Genomic DNA, 17,971 nt, shown 5'->3' with positions numbered 1-17,971 from the left:
AGGTCAACGAAAATAAGTTCACACTTTGCATTTCATCTGTGGTTTTGTGTTTGTCCCTGTGTCCTGTCTATCCTGACACACTCATATTGTTATTTCTCTCTGTTGCTTGTAGTGGAGGGGACAGGTGCAGGATGTTTGACTATGGCTAAAGAGAGTGAAGGGAGCAACTGACACACCAAAAACTGAACTCATGGGCAATATACAGAAGAAAGGAGTAGTAAGGGAATGGAGCAGGAGGAAAGGATGAGAATAAGCTTTGGAGAATAGAACTGGAAATAGAGAGAGGAATAAGGAAAGAAAAAGAAGAGATTAATAACAAAGTCTTCTTGCTTGAAAAAAAGCCCAAAAGACCCACAAAAACCCCAAATTATTCCAAAGGTTAATAAATTTTATTTATTCAGGTTCTTAATGTATACAATTTTAACAGTGTTATTGATGTTCCCTTAGGAACAAATCTGTGGCTCCATATATGAGAAACTCACAACTTCTTGTTTTCCTTCCTTTTTTTTCCTTTCTTTTATTTATTTTTATTTTTATTTTTTTTATTACTGGCTAGCTTAGGACGACACACTTTTCCATTTCCTAATTCTTCCCATCCGAAATTACTTGGCTAAGAAAATACACTGGGTTTTTTCCAACCACAGTAAAGTAATTAGTGTTCATATGATGAAGCTACACTCCTGCCACTAGTACAAAAGTCTTAAAAGCACCAGAAAAAAAAGAATACATAAGATTGACCTTCCTAACCACTGACCACAGTAGTTTATTTCTTCAGTAATTGAAATAAATTAAATTCCCGACTGGCTAAAGAAGGTAAAAACAGAGGTTTGGTAGTAAAGCAAGGATTCAAGCAAAGGATGGTTTTGAGGGAAAAATTTTACATTGCTTGCTGCAATTGAAGAAAGAGGTTGCTCCAGGCTTGTAGAGAAAACAGTGTGAAAATCCTGCAGAAATGTAAGGTTCTGCAAGGCAGACAGTCTTGTCCAGAGTTCTGGATGGGTGCATTTTAATTAAATCAAAGTAAACAAGCCACAGCAGGGCCAAGTGAGTCAAGCTGCAGGCAAACTTGACATACAAAACTTGAAGGTGAGTCTGAGGAAGCCTGAAGTTGTTGAAGAAGGAGAAAAGAGGGGAGTGTGGGATAATTTTCTTGGGAGAGAAGGAAGGACAGTAACTCTACCTGCAGGATGATGAATGGCCTGCAGCAGAGAGATGCTGGGTGTACAGGCTGGAGCAGAGATGGTTTACTTGTCAGTATGTGGCTGACACACATAACTCACCCTGGACTTGGAAACGGTGCTCACACTTTGCATGCTTTTCTAATCCTTATTTTCACACCAAATATGCATAAAAAAATACTCTTCTGAATTCTGAACTCTCATTTATGGGTCACTGGCCACATTTTGCATTTGAAGCAAATTGTTCCATCTATTTTTTAATACTGTAACTGGTTAATTGTGGAGCATGTGAGTAATCAACAGATACTTTTATTTTCTGGAAACAAGTTTAGGATAAAGTTTATATCTGTAGAGATTAGTAACACAAAAAGTTATTCAGCCTTGTTCCCAAGGAATTATGCAGGCTGGGTCTTGCAGTGCAGAGGACAACATGATGGAAGGGTTTGCAAAACATATGCAAAATGGAAAACAAATTAAAAATCTTCATCCATAACTAACATCACAGAAGTGATCATCCTGGAAAGTGCCACTTCCAGTGCTCTTGTTTTCCCACATTTTTTTTCCTTAGATTGATCAATAAATAAATAAAAACCTTGCTAAAAAATCTAGGCTAAAGTAACACTTGTGAGCAAGAAGTAGTACAGCTTGTCAAAATATTTTTCCCCAGATATTTCACCCTCTTTTTACAGGAAAAAAGTAAATACACACCTCAAATGTTCAAGTGATCTAGTAGGTACTACTGTGATGCATTTTTTTTTTAAATCTAAAACAAAAGTATAAGTTTTTTAACATTAAAACTATGAAGTCTAAGACCATTTATCTTACGACTCCTTACATGTATGTAGACTGATTCACAGTGAAAATCATGGACACAGCTGTAGGCAGAGAAAAATTGCTATATGTATAGAAAGCAGGATTTTTATCAATCACTGGATTATTCCCAGAATGGCAGATTTCAAGACATAGTTAATTCAATTAATTGTCAAATGTTTTTAGAATTTAGTTACATAAAAGCATTTTGCAGGTCATTAACTGCTTATGTTTCTCACCAAAGGGGCGCTACATTAGATAGTAAATAAATTATATTAAGCGTATTAAGCTCAAAATTGATTAAAATGATAAAAGACCTCACTTTGAATACATATACACTTTTGCCTGAATGTCTTTTGGAGGAAAAAACAGCCTTGTGCTGTTTTTGTGTCAGCAAAGACACCTGACAGGAGACTTTGTTCAACAGCAAATTAAACTTCATTCTGTGTTTACAAGGGATGAGTTAACTGCTGGAGGTATTATGGGATATCTGTATATCAAAAATGCACTAGTTTGATAAAATAGATGAAAGCATCTTGAATGTCACCAGCAATGTTCTCATGGAAATTAGGCTTTTAAAATATGGGTTTGCATACAGAAAGTATTCGTAAACAGGTCCCATTTCAGATATTTCAGGGTTTTATGATTTTAAGCAATTCTTAATATCAGCTTTGTGCTTTTGGTAACTTGATTATGCAAGTAAAGCATAGTAGAAATGTTTACATTCAACCCTGAAATTCTTAATATATAGCCCTTAAATCCCATTTTTTCCATGCTATTCAACATTGCTTCACTGTAGTGTTTAGCTTTACCTTCTTGACAAGGCTGACTTGATAATTAAGACCCAACTGATGTTTATTTTTCAGTGGGAACTCAATGGTTGGTGGGGCAGTTCTATTGATCTAGGAAACAAATAACTTCACTTTTTCCACAGCTGCCAAAAATGTACCTAATTCAACAAAAAATATCAGCACAGGCTTAATCTGGTTATTACTATCATATAATGAAATATTTAAACTTGTCTGCTTAAGACAAAGTCTGTGCTCAGTTGAGCAGCTAAGCAGACAGCTAAACAAATAATGTGTTAGCCTTTCTTAGGCTGCTGATTGACCAGCAATTTCACAGCTGAATTTTATTTTTAAAAGTGCATACATTGTTCTTTATACATTGTTCAAGGCCTGGCAGCTGTGTATTCCAGAATGTCTCCTGAGATCCTGTAGAAGATTTCTGTCATTGCCCTCATGACCCAGTAGGTCAACAATAAAATGTACAAATGTCTTGTGATAATGACCTTTTGTCTCACTCACAGGCCTAACTTCTATATAATGCTGTATCAGCAATATTTTTGCTGCTCCCATGGCACCTCCTTCTTGAACCCCATTTCCTTTGTGGGTTTGTTTTGTTCTCTTTTGCTTTGTTTTAAATAATCTCTCCAGTTGTGAATTTCCTCCAATAATAGATTATTTCACCTTCTTCTAGTAATGGTGCCAGCAGGTAACCTGCTCACCCTGAGCTACTGAAATATGTATCTGAGAGTCTGAGACTTTTACACATTCCAGACACAGAGCACAGCAGCTACAGTTCTGCAAGTGATTTTTTTTCCATCTTCACAGCATTGCTTTGCTGTGTCAACAGCCAAAGCTCTGACGTGTCTGAATTCTGTAAGACTGAAAGGTTCCAGTCTCACCAGAGTTTTAGTAGGGATGCCACAGCTGATCAAATAATTGCCTTCCTGTTGCAGACCTGAGAGCTGCAGCAGTTTTCATTCCTCACACAAACTCCAAGGCAATTCTTTCAATCATCCATACTAGCATACACTTGTGCTGTGTTATAAGTGCTGTCCGTGGACATATAGGACAAGTGGCAGTGGAAGCAGAGAATTATTTGAAGGACTTTGCAAAATATTTAATAATTTTCTATATAAGAAATAGGAACTATTTATTGGTCCTAATTCATTAGTGCTCAGGTTGCATGTTACCTCTCTGACTACCCATTCAGCTATCTTATAGATTAAATATGCAGTTCTGGAAAAAAAGTATTAGTAATCAAAGCAGTTATAAGTGGTTGCATTCAACTGCTTGATTTATACTCTTATAAAGACTACTTGATTGAAGTAAGACAAAAGAAAGGAAATCACAGTGGGAAGAGAGGAAAATAATCTGTAGATCAATTTAGCCAATCTTGTGCATCAGTTTGAGAAATAAGACAAAGGACAGAATTAATTAGCTTACCTAAGAAGCTGAGATTTTCTGTTTCAGGAGTATGTTTAATTCCTACTATATGCTTAATTACAAATTTTGTTTCTTTGCATTAATACCTTTTTCTGGAAAACAACCCACTCATTGAAGCTTTGATAGGTACTCAGCAGCCCTTGAGCTTGCCTTTATTATTTGATGCCTTTATTATTTGATGCACACATTCAGATCTCTTTTGAGGATCAAGGTTATTTCCCTGCTCAGTGCAGTAAAAGGGCAAGAGACACAAATTGAGTTGAGGGTAAACAAAACATGTTGATAAACAGAACATTACTTCATCTTTTTGTTTCTGAAATATAATAAAAACACAAAAATTGCAGATTAAATGGCCCGACTTGGATTATTGAGTCACTGAAAAAGGTACTTGTTTTACACTCAGTTTGAAAGTAATCCATGGGAGCTGATGAAGGTAGGATCAAACAAGGTCAGTGAAGTTGCTGTCCAGGAGCCAGCAATCCCCTTGCTTTAGCCAGGGCAGTAAGATCAAGCACTTAAGTGAATTCAAAACAGACAGATTGATGTCAGCATCCTAAATATCACCAAGAAACCTACTAGCAGCAAGTACAGCAAGCTTCTCCTTTTAGTGTTCCAAGTACTTTTCAGTAAAATTAATGTTGGTAAAAGTGAGATTTTAAGCCTAGCAATACACTCATGTTCTCTCAAAACGTGATATTACTACAAATGTCTCTTAAACATGCTAAAATATATACTGAGAGGCCACGCTTTAAATCTGATTATCCAAATTAACATTTCTCAAACTGTAGAACCATAAATCATAGGAAATACCAAGCAAATTGAAGTTAACTAAATGGAATTATTCACTGAACAGAACTGTTGTCTTCATGCACTTTGTTTCACTTTTATTCCTTAAAAACAGAATGAGAACAGGTAACTGAATTTTGCTTTTGGTTTATGTGTTTGTCTGTTTCTCTTGTACCATTATTGATAAACAACCATATACTCTTTCAAAGAAAGAATGATTACATAGGCCACTGAAGATCTGTTCTACATTAGACTTTAATCCAGACCAGAATATTCATCTGGAAAACAGACTCAGCTTCAATGTTCCTGCTCTGAACTAAATGGAACAGGGACTGAAGAATCTCTCACATCTGTTGGAGAGCTTGTCAATCAGCTATGGAATATATTTATTTTATAAGACATTAGTAAGCACATTGTCATCTCAGTCCCTACATTTCCAATATATGTTTTCTTTACAACAGGTCTGACCTTTTCTTAAAAAATTAAGCTCAACCTATACTTTTAGATCACTCCTTTAAAATTAATATTCATTATAGTCACTTCTCCTAAGGAGAGACACTGTATCAATGTTATTCCACCAGAAATTACAGCCAGAAAAAAGCTTTCCAGAAGTTCAGTATAGTTAGGGAGCTTAATTTACCACTGTATGAGCAATTACTTCTTCAATAAATTATGCAGCATTTATTAATCAATGTACTACCTGTTCAAACAAGAAACAGAATTCTCTATTGTGCATATTTTAGTAGATGGAATATGATACACGATGCTGCAAGGAAATGGAAAGAGGAATGGAGGGAGCTATGGCACTAAATTCAGGGTGAGACAGCAGAGATGTTTACCACAGAGTGAAAAATGTTCCATAAGGAATTGATGAGTTGAAGAGAACATCAAAGCTGTGAATATTTACAATGCATTTATCTCTTTCTAAGCCAGTCAGAGAGAAAGAGCCTGACATTTTTGGAATTGCCCTTCTGTGTTCCCACATTTTAGTTTGAAAACAATTATCATTAATTTCTACAAATTTTATTAAAATATTGCTTCTGTTAAATAGTGTCACTTTTGATTCATAAATACCCTTTGTCTTCACATTTTCTCACTTTTTAGATCATACAGTTTATTAAGTCTCTGTGGACTCAACCAAAACATACTAGATGTTGTTTGGAATTTAAAATTTAGTAAACAACCAATCACTACAAAACAAGCATAAACACTCTGACAGCAGTTTATGCCTTATGCATTTACTATACTGAAAACAGAGAGATTTGGGTTAGACATTAGGAAAAAATTCTTCATTATGAGGGTGGTGAGGCATTGGTGCAGGTTGTCCAGAGCAGTTGTGGATGTTCCTTCCCTGAAAGTGTTGAAGCCCAGGCTGGAAGGGGCATTGAGCAACCTGCTCTAATGTAAGGAGTTCCTGCCCATGGCAGGGGGGTGGAACTGGATGATCTGAAACTCCCTCTCAACCCAAACCACTCTGTGATTCTATTTAAAACTAGCTGTGTTAAGTTCTGCTTCAGAGCCTTCCATTGCTATGGTCACTTAGAGCCCTACTGAATGGCACAGAATTTTGTGACGTGATCACAGCTGATTCACAACAGACTAAAATGGGACACTGTTCTCTTACTACATAATTGTGCTGTTTACTACTTCAGATTTTAACCCTTAAAAATAATCCAAATGTTGATTCATTGTTTTTTTTTCCTAATTCTCGGTTGGAAGCACTTCATTCTCCAGCAGAAGATTTTTCTGGAGAAAATAGTCTCTGACAAAAAAAAAAGAGATATATTGAAAACCCTATAGAGTGACTGTTTTTTTTTTTTTTTTTATTTAGCTATAATAATATATTATTTAATATAACCTAGAATTTAAAAAAAATGTATTTGTTGCAGTATTCCAGAATACAATATGAGACATTATTCTTTTTAATTCCAAGTATTGAATTTACATCTCCAGAGTTGGTTGTTTCTGAATTTTCCACTGTAAATGTAATTCATCAGATATTAATGAGTAATCTCATTTTTCAGCTGTGAGGGTAAGGCAGGTTTGCTACAGAATCCTAGTTGTTTAGAACCAAGCAGTAATTGTACTTTTGCTGCAATATCTTGCAATCAGTCAGCAGGGATAGTGGGCAACTTCACAGACAGCTAGGGCTGTATTTTGTTTCTGCTTCTGTCAGTGTTCCACTTTGGATTCTCCTCAAACTCTTCCTGCTATCTTCATCATTCTTGCAGACAGTAACAAATTGCCTTTTTCTTTCCACTGTGAGTTGGAATGATTGATTTGTCAATGTCTAGTTAAAATATATTGTATAAGTCTTTATACATCTTCATATTCAGAGGCTGATCTTTCTAAAAGATAATGTTAGGACTAGAGCACAGATGCAGGCACATCTATCTTGTAGAAAAAACTTAGTGCAAAATTTCCTTAACTATCCCATTTCAAACAAATAAACCATTTCAGTTTGTGTTGCCTACATCAGATACATCAAGTCCTGGGCTTTCTCTGTTGAAATAATTGTGGCAGGAAGGTACTATGTGGTTTAGCAGACTACAATTTTTTTCCACAGACATAATAAAATGCTAAAATGGGGCCAAATTTGCTGCAAGTGTTAAAACCACCTCCCTTTAAGGCTATGACGCTGGAAAAAAATCCTGCATCAACAGAATAGAGCAAGAATTCCAGTTACAAAGTTGCTCTTTGTTCCTCTTTTGTTACATCTTCTATCATATCCACAGCTGATCTTTTGTGCTAGATGATGTTTCTGTATTTGTTTTTCCCAGTAGAGAAATGGATGTGTTTAATCTCCTTCCATGGTCTCTCCACTCTCATGTCACAAAATGAGAACTCGAAGCTCAGCTATATTGGTTGGGGAGATCATAAATGTGCCTGTCTCCCCTCAGGTTATGGGTAATCTCAGGTCACTTTTTGAAGGTTAAAGACATTGAACACTAACAAACAAATTAGATTTATGAAGATTCTGCAAATAAATCACATTTATCTTATTGTGATGTCACATAAGCCATGATCCAGCACAAGAAAAACAGCTTATACTGTGTCATAAAAATAAAACACAGAGAGGGTCTCCCTTCCTTTGTTCCTTGCTGCTCTTGAATATCACTGTTGGTGACAGCAGAAGTTTTTATGTTTTCCCAGTTCTGCTCTTGTATAAGTCCCATCATCAAAAGCTTTATCTCTCTGGCTTCTCCTTTGTTAAGTGGAATTTGATCTCTTTCTACCTGAAGTCCTCCATTAGTCAGTGAATCTGTTGCTTATTTACCAAATATCTGGAATTCAACCTTGAAAGCTGATTTTGTCTTTGTCATATGTCTTGTGGGACATGCATTTATATCTATGGTTGTTGAAGCTTAGAAACCTTACACTGCTAGTCTTTTGCCTAAAGCAAGATTTTTTCCTTTTACTGTTTCTAGGTTTTAGCCTAATATGAAGACGTTCATATACAGATTATAAAAAAGCCCCATGCTTAAAACAGAGTGCACTCAGACCCAACATTTGTAGGCAGAGAACCTTTGGTATCAAGCAGGATTCCTAAATTACGTATTGATTGCTACAAAGAGTTTCTCATGGCAGAAACAATGACAACATGTCGTTTTATGAGAGCATTTTTACAGCATGAAGTAAATCATTCCCAAAAACCCTTTCTCAAGATGGGTTTAAACTCTCAGCAACTGGCTAGCCAGAAAACATAATACATATGTAAATGATACATGGTATCAAGAATCAATTTAGCTTACAGAAGAAAAGACCAGAATTTGGACTACATGGACTTCTCTTGATGATAAAGTGTCTAGTCTGCTACCATAGACCAAACAAAGAAGATGATTTTTGTCATGTCCACAGGAATATCCTCCAGATCCTCCCTGTTGTTTCTGTGGTACAAGACAAAGACTGCAGTGGTTAAACAACCACTTAATCTGGTGCTTCACCACCAGAAAAGTGAAAATCACTACGTCTAGCACAAAATTATTTTTAACACAAATAGTTTTTACACAGTAAATATGAAGGAAAACAATGGAAGACAGAAAACACACACATGCTCTTCATCAGTAAGAGAATTAATTTTCTTTTATCTCTATATGATGAACTGAAGGTTATTAAGGAAAAGGTGAAAATAAAATATCCACAGTGCCATTCATGGCATTTAACTTAAAATCTTCTTTCAGTTCACAAAATTCATAGCTTACAATCTACAAGAGGAATCTTGTTCCATCACTAGTTTTAGATGCTCTTGGTAAGGAACAGAAACTGTTGAGATGGAATTATCTTGAAAGTTTTTTTTTCAGAATGGAGTCTGATTTGCAAATATAGACATTCAGCTCTTAGAAAGGACACTTCTTATATACTTGACAAACAAAAAATTTAATGGCATAATGAAAATTTAATATAAGCTAAAAACCCCCAAGAGAATATTGTCTCCACATACACTAAAGATAAATTATTTCCATGTTTTAATTATTAGTCTGTCTCCTAAGGAATGCTGATAATGGACATTAATGTAACCAAGCTCAACATTCAAAGTTTTTAATTAAACAATGAGTCCATTCTAAACAGCAAACAAAATTATTATCATTTTCTTCCACATAACTTGTTGGACCGTATACAAAGCCCAGGATACATTTATCCCATTGTCTTTTCATGGGCTACATTAAGTAAAACAAATAAAGAGTGAACCATGACCTGTGTGAAGCATTAATGTAAGGGTTTATTTCTTTTGCTGAGCATGGTAAGGCATTCAGTGGTAGTCCATTTGTACCACTGAGAAAAATAAGCTGTGGGGAAAGGACAAACTCATACAAATTTCTGCTATATTGTGTGGGGTTAAAATTTGTAAAACCACCTCTGGGGTAGGAACTGCACTGTGAAGGACATGCTGCCTCTTGATGCACCTGGAAATGCATTTTTCCAGTAACTGGAACAATACCATTTCAAGATTTTTCTTAAATGTTTTTCAGAGACCAGCACTGAAAAGCTTGTTTAATGTTCATCTGCACAAGCTAATTGTTATTAACACAGTTTCTGCCATCAAATTTTTCATTTTCATAAACAGTCAGTCAGCAAATATAAAAAAAAAAATTATTTCCAACTTCATGCTGAAAGGTATTTTTTTGTCACATACTATTACAGAAAAATGTTACCTTTAATATTTTATAAGGTGTGAAAGATTCCAGTGACTACAATTGTGATGAAAGCCCATGAAAAATAATCAGCAAGTGCAGAAGACTAAATCTATCTGCTTGAAGTTCTTTGCTGTGAAAGTTCTAGTTCTTTTTCTACATAATATTTCCATTAATATCAGTTGTAGCTCTGCACTAAGTAAGAGCTCAGGATTTTCATACATTGTTGAATGTTGCCAGAAATTATCTAAGTTTATCTTAGTTATCTCAGATTTAAGTACTTGTCTAAGTTATCTAAGATTTATGCAGATGTACTCTAGGAGAAATTAGCATTCTTTCTGCATGGAAATCTCTTTAAAATTAGTGCAGATTTTGTCTTCAAGACCATCTTTCTTTTGCTAGCACACTATTGCTTAACCTTTTTGGATTGACAATCTAGAATCAAAGTATAAAATAATTTATGATCTGCTCAGTCAGAATGAAATGTGTACATGTGCGCAATAACGATAATTTTATTTATTTGTGCATAGGTTTCAGATGATGGAAATTTTCAGTCTTGAAGGTCACAGTATGTGGTGATAGGAATGGAAGTTTTCTTCTGCTTTCTGTTAGATCTGTGCTTCTCAAACTTTACAGTTGCAAATTTTTAAAGCCTCTACCCAGAAGAATTAAACAATGATTGAGAAACAATAAGTTAACCTTGCATAAAGAAGATCCACTGGCACTTAGAGCATTTTGCATCTCACTCGTGTTCCACTTTATATTTAGAATTAACCTCACCTTTTTCTAGAAAAGGACAAAGATACCTACAATGCCCCAGTAGCACAAGGCTCCTGATAGACATAAAACAGCAAGTTAAGGGAGGCCTAGGTTTCCTTTCAAACAGGTGTCTGCAGAGGCCAGGATGAGCATGTGAGCCTTCCCTGAGCCTGGGACTAAAATACAGGGCCAGGGAATGATAAAATCAAATCAAATTTGCAAACTGTCCACTCCAATCTACAGACTGCAGAACAAAAAAATCCCTGACCCATAATATCAGCTACTTCAGCTTTACTGGGTCAAATCCATAGTAAATTAAATAAGGAATGAATGTTGAAATGTGCCATCTTTAAAAAAATAAATCTTTATGTTTAGGTAGAAATCCACCATGTTTCGTATCCTACAGAAATGCAGAAGTATGTTTCTAAAGCATAAAGTATGCTAGAAGTTGTAGGCAGTATTCTGTAGACATTACTGTTCAACAGAAAAAGTTCTGCTATATATACATACAAAGAAGAATTACAGTTGAATTGCAGAGCATGGAAATTAGAAGCTAAGGGAAAGCACACAGGGTTCACACTATAAAAGTTTTCATTTATGAGATATACTTCTAAAACAGCATCTTTAAGAAGAAGGTCCTTCTGCAGAAATTAACATTCAGGAGACAAAACTGACATATAAGAACAACTATTCAAAACAGGACATTTCATGTGATATGAAAGTGTGCTAAACAGTTAGCAAAAGAAGACATATGGAAGCATGAAGTGTGCATATATACATATCTACTTCTATGCAAAGGTTAATTTAAAATATCAGCATCTTCTAGACCTCACATCCGCCTCCACTCCAGTAAACAATGCACCCCTGAGACAATTTATTCCACTTACATTTGCAACTTCATCCACTGTTGGCAGAGGAAATATTCACATTTCTAATGCTGCATGAAGCCCTAAGTGTGTGCTGACTATAGTCTTTGAGGCCAATTTTACTGCCCCCATCCCCAGAAATCTAATCAGCTTTTCACTCATTCAGTCATATTCGAGCAAAAGAGATAAGATGGTCCTTGTCTTTGGTTTTGTTTGTTTATTTAATCACAGCAATGTGAAATGAATGGGCATTTGGGATTACATCATATTTATCTAAATTAAATCAGTTTTTTTCTTTTTTTGGTTTGCAAAACTCAGGGGAGTAGATCAGTAGATGAAAAAAAACCAAGAATAACAATGTAGTTTTGAGTACAGCTGTTTCCTGTACATATGAGAAGTAAAAAGAGCTGAAGAATTAATTTAATTTATTCCAAATATAAATTAAGTGAAGGCCTGGGACACACTTCATTAAAGAAAATAATTTATTTTCTTAAAATAAAATGAGATTTGTTTCTTTAAATATTTATATCTAACCAAAAGATGAACTATAGAAAAACAAAATTAGTATCACTGTATCTCATACTCAGTTTGCATAGGACCTAGGCTTTTGAATATACCATTCTCTGTTTCAATTCAACTAGAAAAAATAGGCAGCTTTATTACTAGTTATAAACAAAATTATTAATTTTAATAATGTCATATATAACTTTTTAAACTATATAAATATAAAGCTTCAAAATTGAATCTTCAAATATTTCAAGTATAGCCAGAGACTGAGAACTTTTGCAGCAACTAAATCATTAACAGACATACTATAGACAACTTTTTCTGTCTGCCTAAATGCAGGCAACATGAAAATGCAGTAGCAACCTGTGGTTCAACATTGTTTGAAGAAAAAAATACTACACCTCTTTCCTAAAAATCATGATGCACATCATACCTCTTCACTTTATGTAAAACCCAGTGCAGTTCAAGAATAATGCCCATTGTGAATATAATCTAGCATGGTGTCCCAAAGAAATTAACTGGTAGAATCTCACATATCAGCCCAGTGAAAAAGAGATTTAAAAATATTTAGTTTCATGCAATCTCCAAATTTTGCAAGTTGTTTTTAAAAATGTGCAGTGCAACTAACTTGCCTGTTTTGTAAAAAAAAAGTTCAGTATTTACAGACTACCCAAAGGAGTACAACAATGTACTCCCAAAAGGATTACAGCAATACCATTCTGTGAAACTTGAAAAAGCTTCTATAAAAATGACTATTTTGAGAGTAGTAACTGAAGTGTTAAAAATATTTATTAATAATGCTTGGATCAGGAGGAAGTTTCATACAACCAGTAATTTTATTACAGTAATTTAAATGACAGGAAAGAAGTTCATCCAGGTGCACAAATGTGTCTGTTTATGAAAACCAAGGTGTTGGTGTACAAATAGATCAAAGCAGAAAGATTGAATATCTCTATCCTATATTTATATAAAATTTTACATACATGACTAAATAAACTCAGCATAATATCAATCACTTCAGGTAATAATTATAAATTATTATGTTCATAGCAGGAACCATAACCTATTTTTGTATTTTGTGGTACATACACAGAACAAGAAACTTCCTCACATGAAGAAACAATTATGATTTTTTTATAAACATCATGAAAAGAAGAAATAATAAATTAGGCAAGGTATATTTTAGTATTTATTATTCTTTCCTTAAAAATGTCAGGATTATGTGTTGTGAAATGTACTTTGCTTTCTCAGACAACTTTAATTTTATTACTGGCAAATGTTAGTCTACTAAATACAACAGAAGTACAAAAAGTTAAGACTACAGGACTCTTGAAAGTCATTGCTAATAGTGGCAAAACTGTCAGCTCTCAGAGTAGATTACTAAATGTTAAGACTTGCAAAAATGAAGATTAAGGAAATTCTCTGGAGTTATTAATATGTGTGTAATAGTTTTCCATGAGATACCAAGGGAAATGTTTATATTCAGAGCCAAAACTACCCAGATGGAACATCATCAATATTAAGACATATTGCCAAGTTTAGGGTATTTTTTTGAACTACCTACTCTCCAGATTCTTTATTTAAAGAAGAAAAACAAAACCAAAACCAAACAAAAAGCCCCAACAAAACAATATAAATAAAACAGACCAAAAAAACAAGGCAAAAAACCAGACTAATTTCCCTCAAAATTCCAACACACTAGCATTAAACAAAGCATTGAAGGCACCAAAGTTGATAGCACCTGAAATAAATACACCTCTCTAACACTGATGTATCTGAAATTATTTTTTTTAATCAAGGAATATAGATTTTTGTTGTTACTGTTAACTATTTATTTACGTTTCTTAAATTTCCCCAGTTATACTGAATGTTTTATGCATCTTGTGAGAAAATAAAATTAAACAGAACAATTTGTTTTTCTTTTTCAGAACATTCAAAATTTCCTTTACTAAATAAAAATAGAATAAAAATAAATTAAATTCATCTTCCATTATTATTCCTATCAAAAATCCTCCTACAAGTAATTGACTAGACTTCTGCAAGAGTAAATCTGTGACATATGCTAGCATTCTTGTAACTGCCAAAAATTTTGCACAAACTTATTTTTTCTCAGAGAAAGACAAAATTATGTGGGTATCTGAGCTCAAAATTTAAATCAACAGTAAAAAAAAATCTTAATCTTATGACAACTGGATTTATTATCAGATAAAATATAATTGTGAGAAATTTCTGAATCTTTTGACACTTGGAGTCATCCAGTACCTATGCATTGGCTGTATGAACTATTAACTGTTTAACTTAACAGAACAAGTTTGGGAAAAAATCTCAATGTGCAATGTGAGATGCATTAAGAAATAGGTCTCTTCTAAGCTCTCCTTTTGTGTAGAATATTAATTTTACTAATTAAAAGACTCACTATTTAAAATTTGCTACCACAAACCCAGCAAGTCTAACAACACCAACCAGCTCTTGTGCCAGTTACTGGCAAAAAATAATGGGTGACCTTAACTCAAACTGTAGGTGTACACCACAGCCCAAAAGAGATCTGAGACACTGAGGAAGAATCTGAACTACCTGGACAAATTATAAAAAGAAGAAGACACTACTGGAGTTATGAAGGATATTAAAAATGCCTGGAAGAAAAGCTTTCATTTGTATAGGCTTTGAGAAGACAGAGGGGTCTACTGAAACCTTAGCTGCCACCAAAAGTACTTGTTTTCTGCTATGATAACATAGAACATTACATGTGATCATATCATCCATTCAAAACCTTCTGTGAATAAATACAAAGGTTTAGAAAGAACAGAAATATCTGCTAGAGAATTTAAGGGATAACTGCTCCTGAAACTTCTCATGACTACACCAGTGTGTCTAACAGAATACTTCACTGTCACAAAGACTGAGCCAGACACGTGTCTGTAACATGACATCCTCACTTAAAATCTGAGCAGGAATATAGCAAACAACCCAGCAATGTTTACCATGACAACATAATCTGTCAAGTGCAGATCACTTCCCCAAATGTAGCTGTTGTCACCTCTCTAAAAACACGTCACTGCTGCTCTTGTGTTTCCAGAAGATGGATCTGCTTGAACTAGCCACGTTAATGGGATTCTGAAATTTTAGTTTCCTCCCAGTATAAAAAAACCTGATGGTCTTCAAATATCTCACACTGACAGGAATGGTGGCTGGCATGCTACCAATAACAGAGTAAACCCATGATTGTGAAAACAGAACACAAAAGTCCTTGCAGCTCACACAAAGACTTAAACATGACCTCAGTTTTGTATAAACTGTTCTCTTTAGATAGGTTTCAAAGGAGGATGTGACACACTTAACTGCAGAACCACAAGTTCCCAGACAGAACACTGAAATGAGACATCTGTACTCTCAGGATTTGTATCTCCCTTCCATATCAGATATCTTTTCTCTCTAAAAATATGCATAATGCACACACATTGCTCCACATCTGTGCAACAGCGTGTATGCAGATAAATGCCCTTGCTTCCTGCAATGCAGCACTAACTGCTGAAAGTTTGGCAAAGTGCCCCAGCAAAGAGTTCTGTTTTACACAGTCATTTTTATGACACTGAGATAATCCAGCAGAAAACTGCTGGTTATGGAAGTGATGGTTAGAGAAAGGCTGAGCCGTAATGAGAACAGTGAGACTACAGCTGACCAATTTGACACTCAGAATTTGAGCCTTGAATAATGCTTCCATTCTGTCACTGTTACAGAAGGCCAAACATGATCACAACACACCTAGCTGCCTGCAGGTCTTTCCAGAAATGGCACAATCAGCTTCAGAGGAGCTCAGAAAACATAAGATGTGGTACACTGTCTTCCTCTCACCCAAGCAGAGGAGATTTCCTCACATCTACTATTTCTCAGATGAGTCTCTACTTAAGACTTTGGAAACTAGCACAGGAGGAATACACTGTGGCAAGTCTGTCCTATAATTCTGCAAACTCACCTTGATATACTAAAGTATTTTAGGGGACTTAGTGAACTATGGTTTTTTGGTTTTTTTGGTTTTTTGGGTTTTTTTTGGTTTTTTACTATTTCAAAAGGAGAAAGAAAAAAGGAACTTGGAGGCAAATAGTATCTAACTTTAACTGATCCTCTCTGAATTACAGAAATTACACTTAGAACACTGCAAAAACTTGATTTTTAAAGTTCTTCTCTTAGTACATTATGGAACCATAGCAGAATTTATAGAACATAGTATAGGAAAAGGATATTTTTGAGGGGCTTTTGTTTTGGCTTTGGTTTATAAAACAGAGATATGAAGTTTCTCTTAGAATGACCTTCTAAAAACTAACATCATATTCCCAGAGCAAGTGCTTTTTCATCACAAAATCACACATCAAACTTTTGGGAATGATCAGTGTTAGATAGGCATTTGTGCTAACCTGGCAAGTGAAAAACTTCAGATTCTATATCTTGTCACTAATCTAAGGTGACAGTTATATCAATATTTTTAAAATTGAGGCAGGTAATTAATAATTAGCATTCCACAAATACTGTGCTTTAGAGGAGAGACTGGTGATCCAGGAGACATTCACTCCTGGGAAAGTTCATTTCTGTATAGCTAAAAACTGAACTATATGTTCTTGAGGACAGTTCCTACAGTATTACATATAGTTATCTTTTGAATATGGGTTTTTAGTCACATAAATGTTTAAAAAAAAAGATTACCCTCTCTTTTTTTTAATTCCCTTTTTACAAAGTCCATATATATATATTGATTAATATTTGCAAAGCTGAAGAGGTATGAAAGAGCAGTAATGAAAAGAAAGGAAAGGTATTGTTACGAAGCAGGTGTAGCATATAATAAAACAGAATCCAATGCATAACTTTAAAGTTGTCCAACCTTATCAGGAGAAAAATATCTCATGAAAGGCAAATAAACACCAATCTCATTTTCCTATTCATGCACATATCTATATTAATATAAATTTATCAAATAAGGGACAAAGAAAATTTAAAAATCAACAATTGACTGCTTATTAAAGGAATGCAGCCAAAACAAATTTCTAAAAGAATTATTTGTCAGTAGATAACAAAGGAGAAGAAGATAATTATTCTTTAATTTACTGAGTTATTTCTCTAGATGCAAGGTCTCAAAGTCTTCCACTTCCAGGCTTCATATCTTCATAACTTGTCCCTCCTAAATTTTATAGAAGTTGAAACTTATTTTTCAGCAACTATTCAAGTGTCTTTGTGAAGAGCCTATAATATATAATTTTATTTTTTAGTTCATGTACTTTGATCTAGCATTTACATTGACTATTTTGAGCTCTTCCTTAGAAAGACTACAGGTGGCTGATTTCAAACTAAGTCAACCTTTTAACATTTTCTTTATAACACCAATGCTAATAAATGAATAAATTAGAGATTTTTTTTTAAATAATGGCATACTTTAAAAATCATATTCTCATTGCTTGAGCATCCATTTAAACAAAATGTGGGTCTCATCTTGGTATTCAATTAGTTACTTGGAAAAACCCTGACAAAACAAACCAACAAAACTACCATGTGTATTTATTTGAATTACATAGGTTTCTGCTTAATTATCTTTATTTGAGAAGCAGTATTTATTCACTTCATCTGCTATAATGTGTTAGCTTCTCTGTAAATGTAATACCTATTCTAAAAATATTTTCCATTTCTATTTTACATCCCATCTTTATATTTTCTGT

General features: G+C 34.4%; 1 protein-coding gene across 4 annotated transcripts in view; it reads right to left on the bottom strand.

Annotated features, from left to right (window-relative positions):
• Nucleotides 1-17,971, bottom strand: part of DLGAP2 (DLG associated protein 2) — a 438,256-nt gene that overhangs the window by 207,886 nt on the left and 212,399 nt on the right. The window lies entirely within an intron of this gene.

This window comes from Erithacus rubecula (assembly GCF_903797595.1).
Source record: "Erithacus rubecula genome assembly, chromosome: 2".
Lineage (NCBI taxonomy): Eukaryota > Metazoa > Chordata > Aves > Passeriformes > Muscicapidae > Erithacus > Erithacus rubecula.
This window is presented reverse-complemented; position numbering and strand designations above follow the sequence as displayed.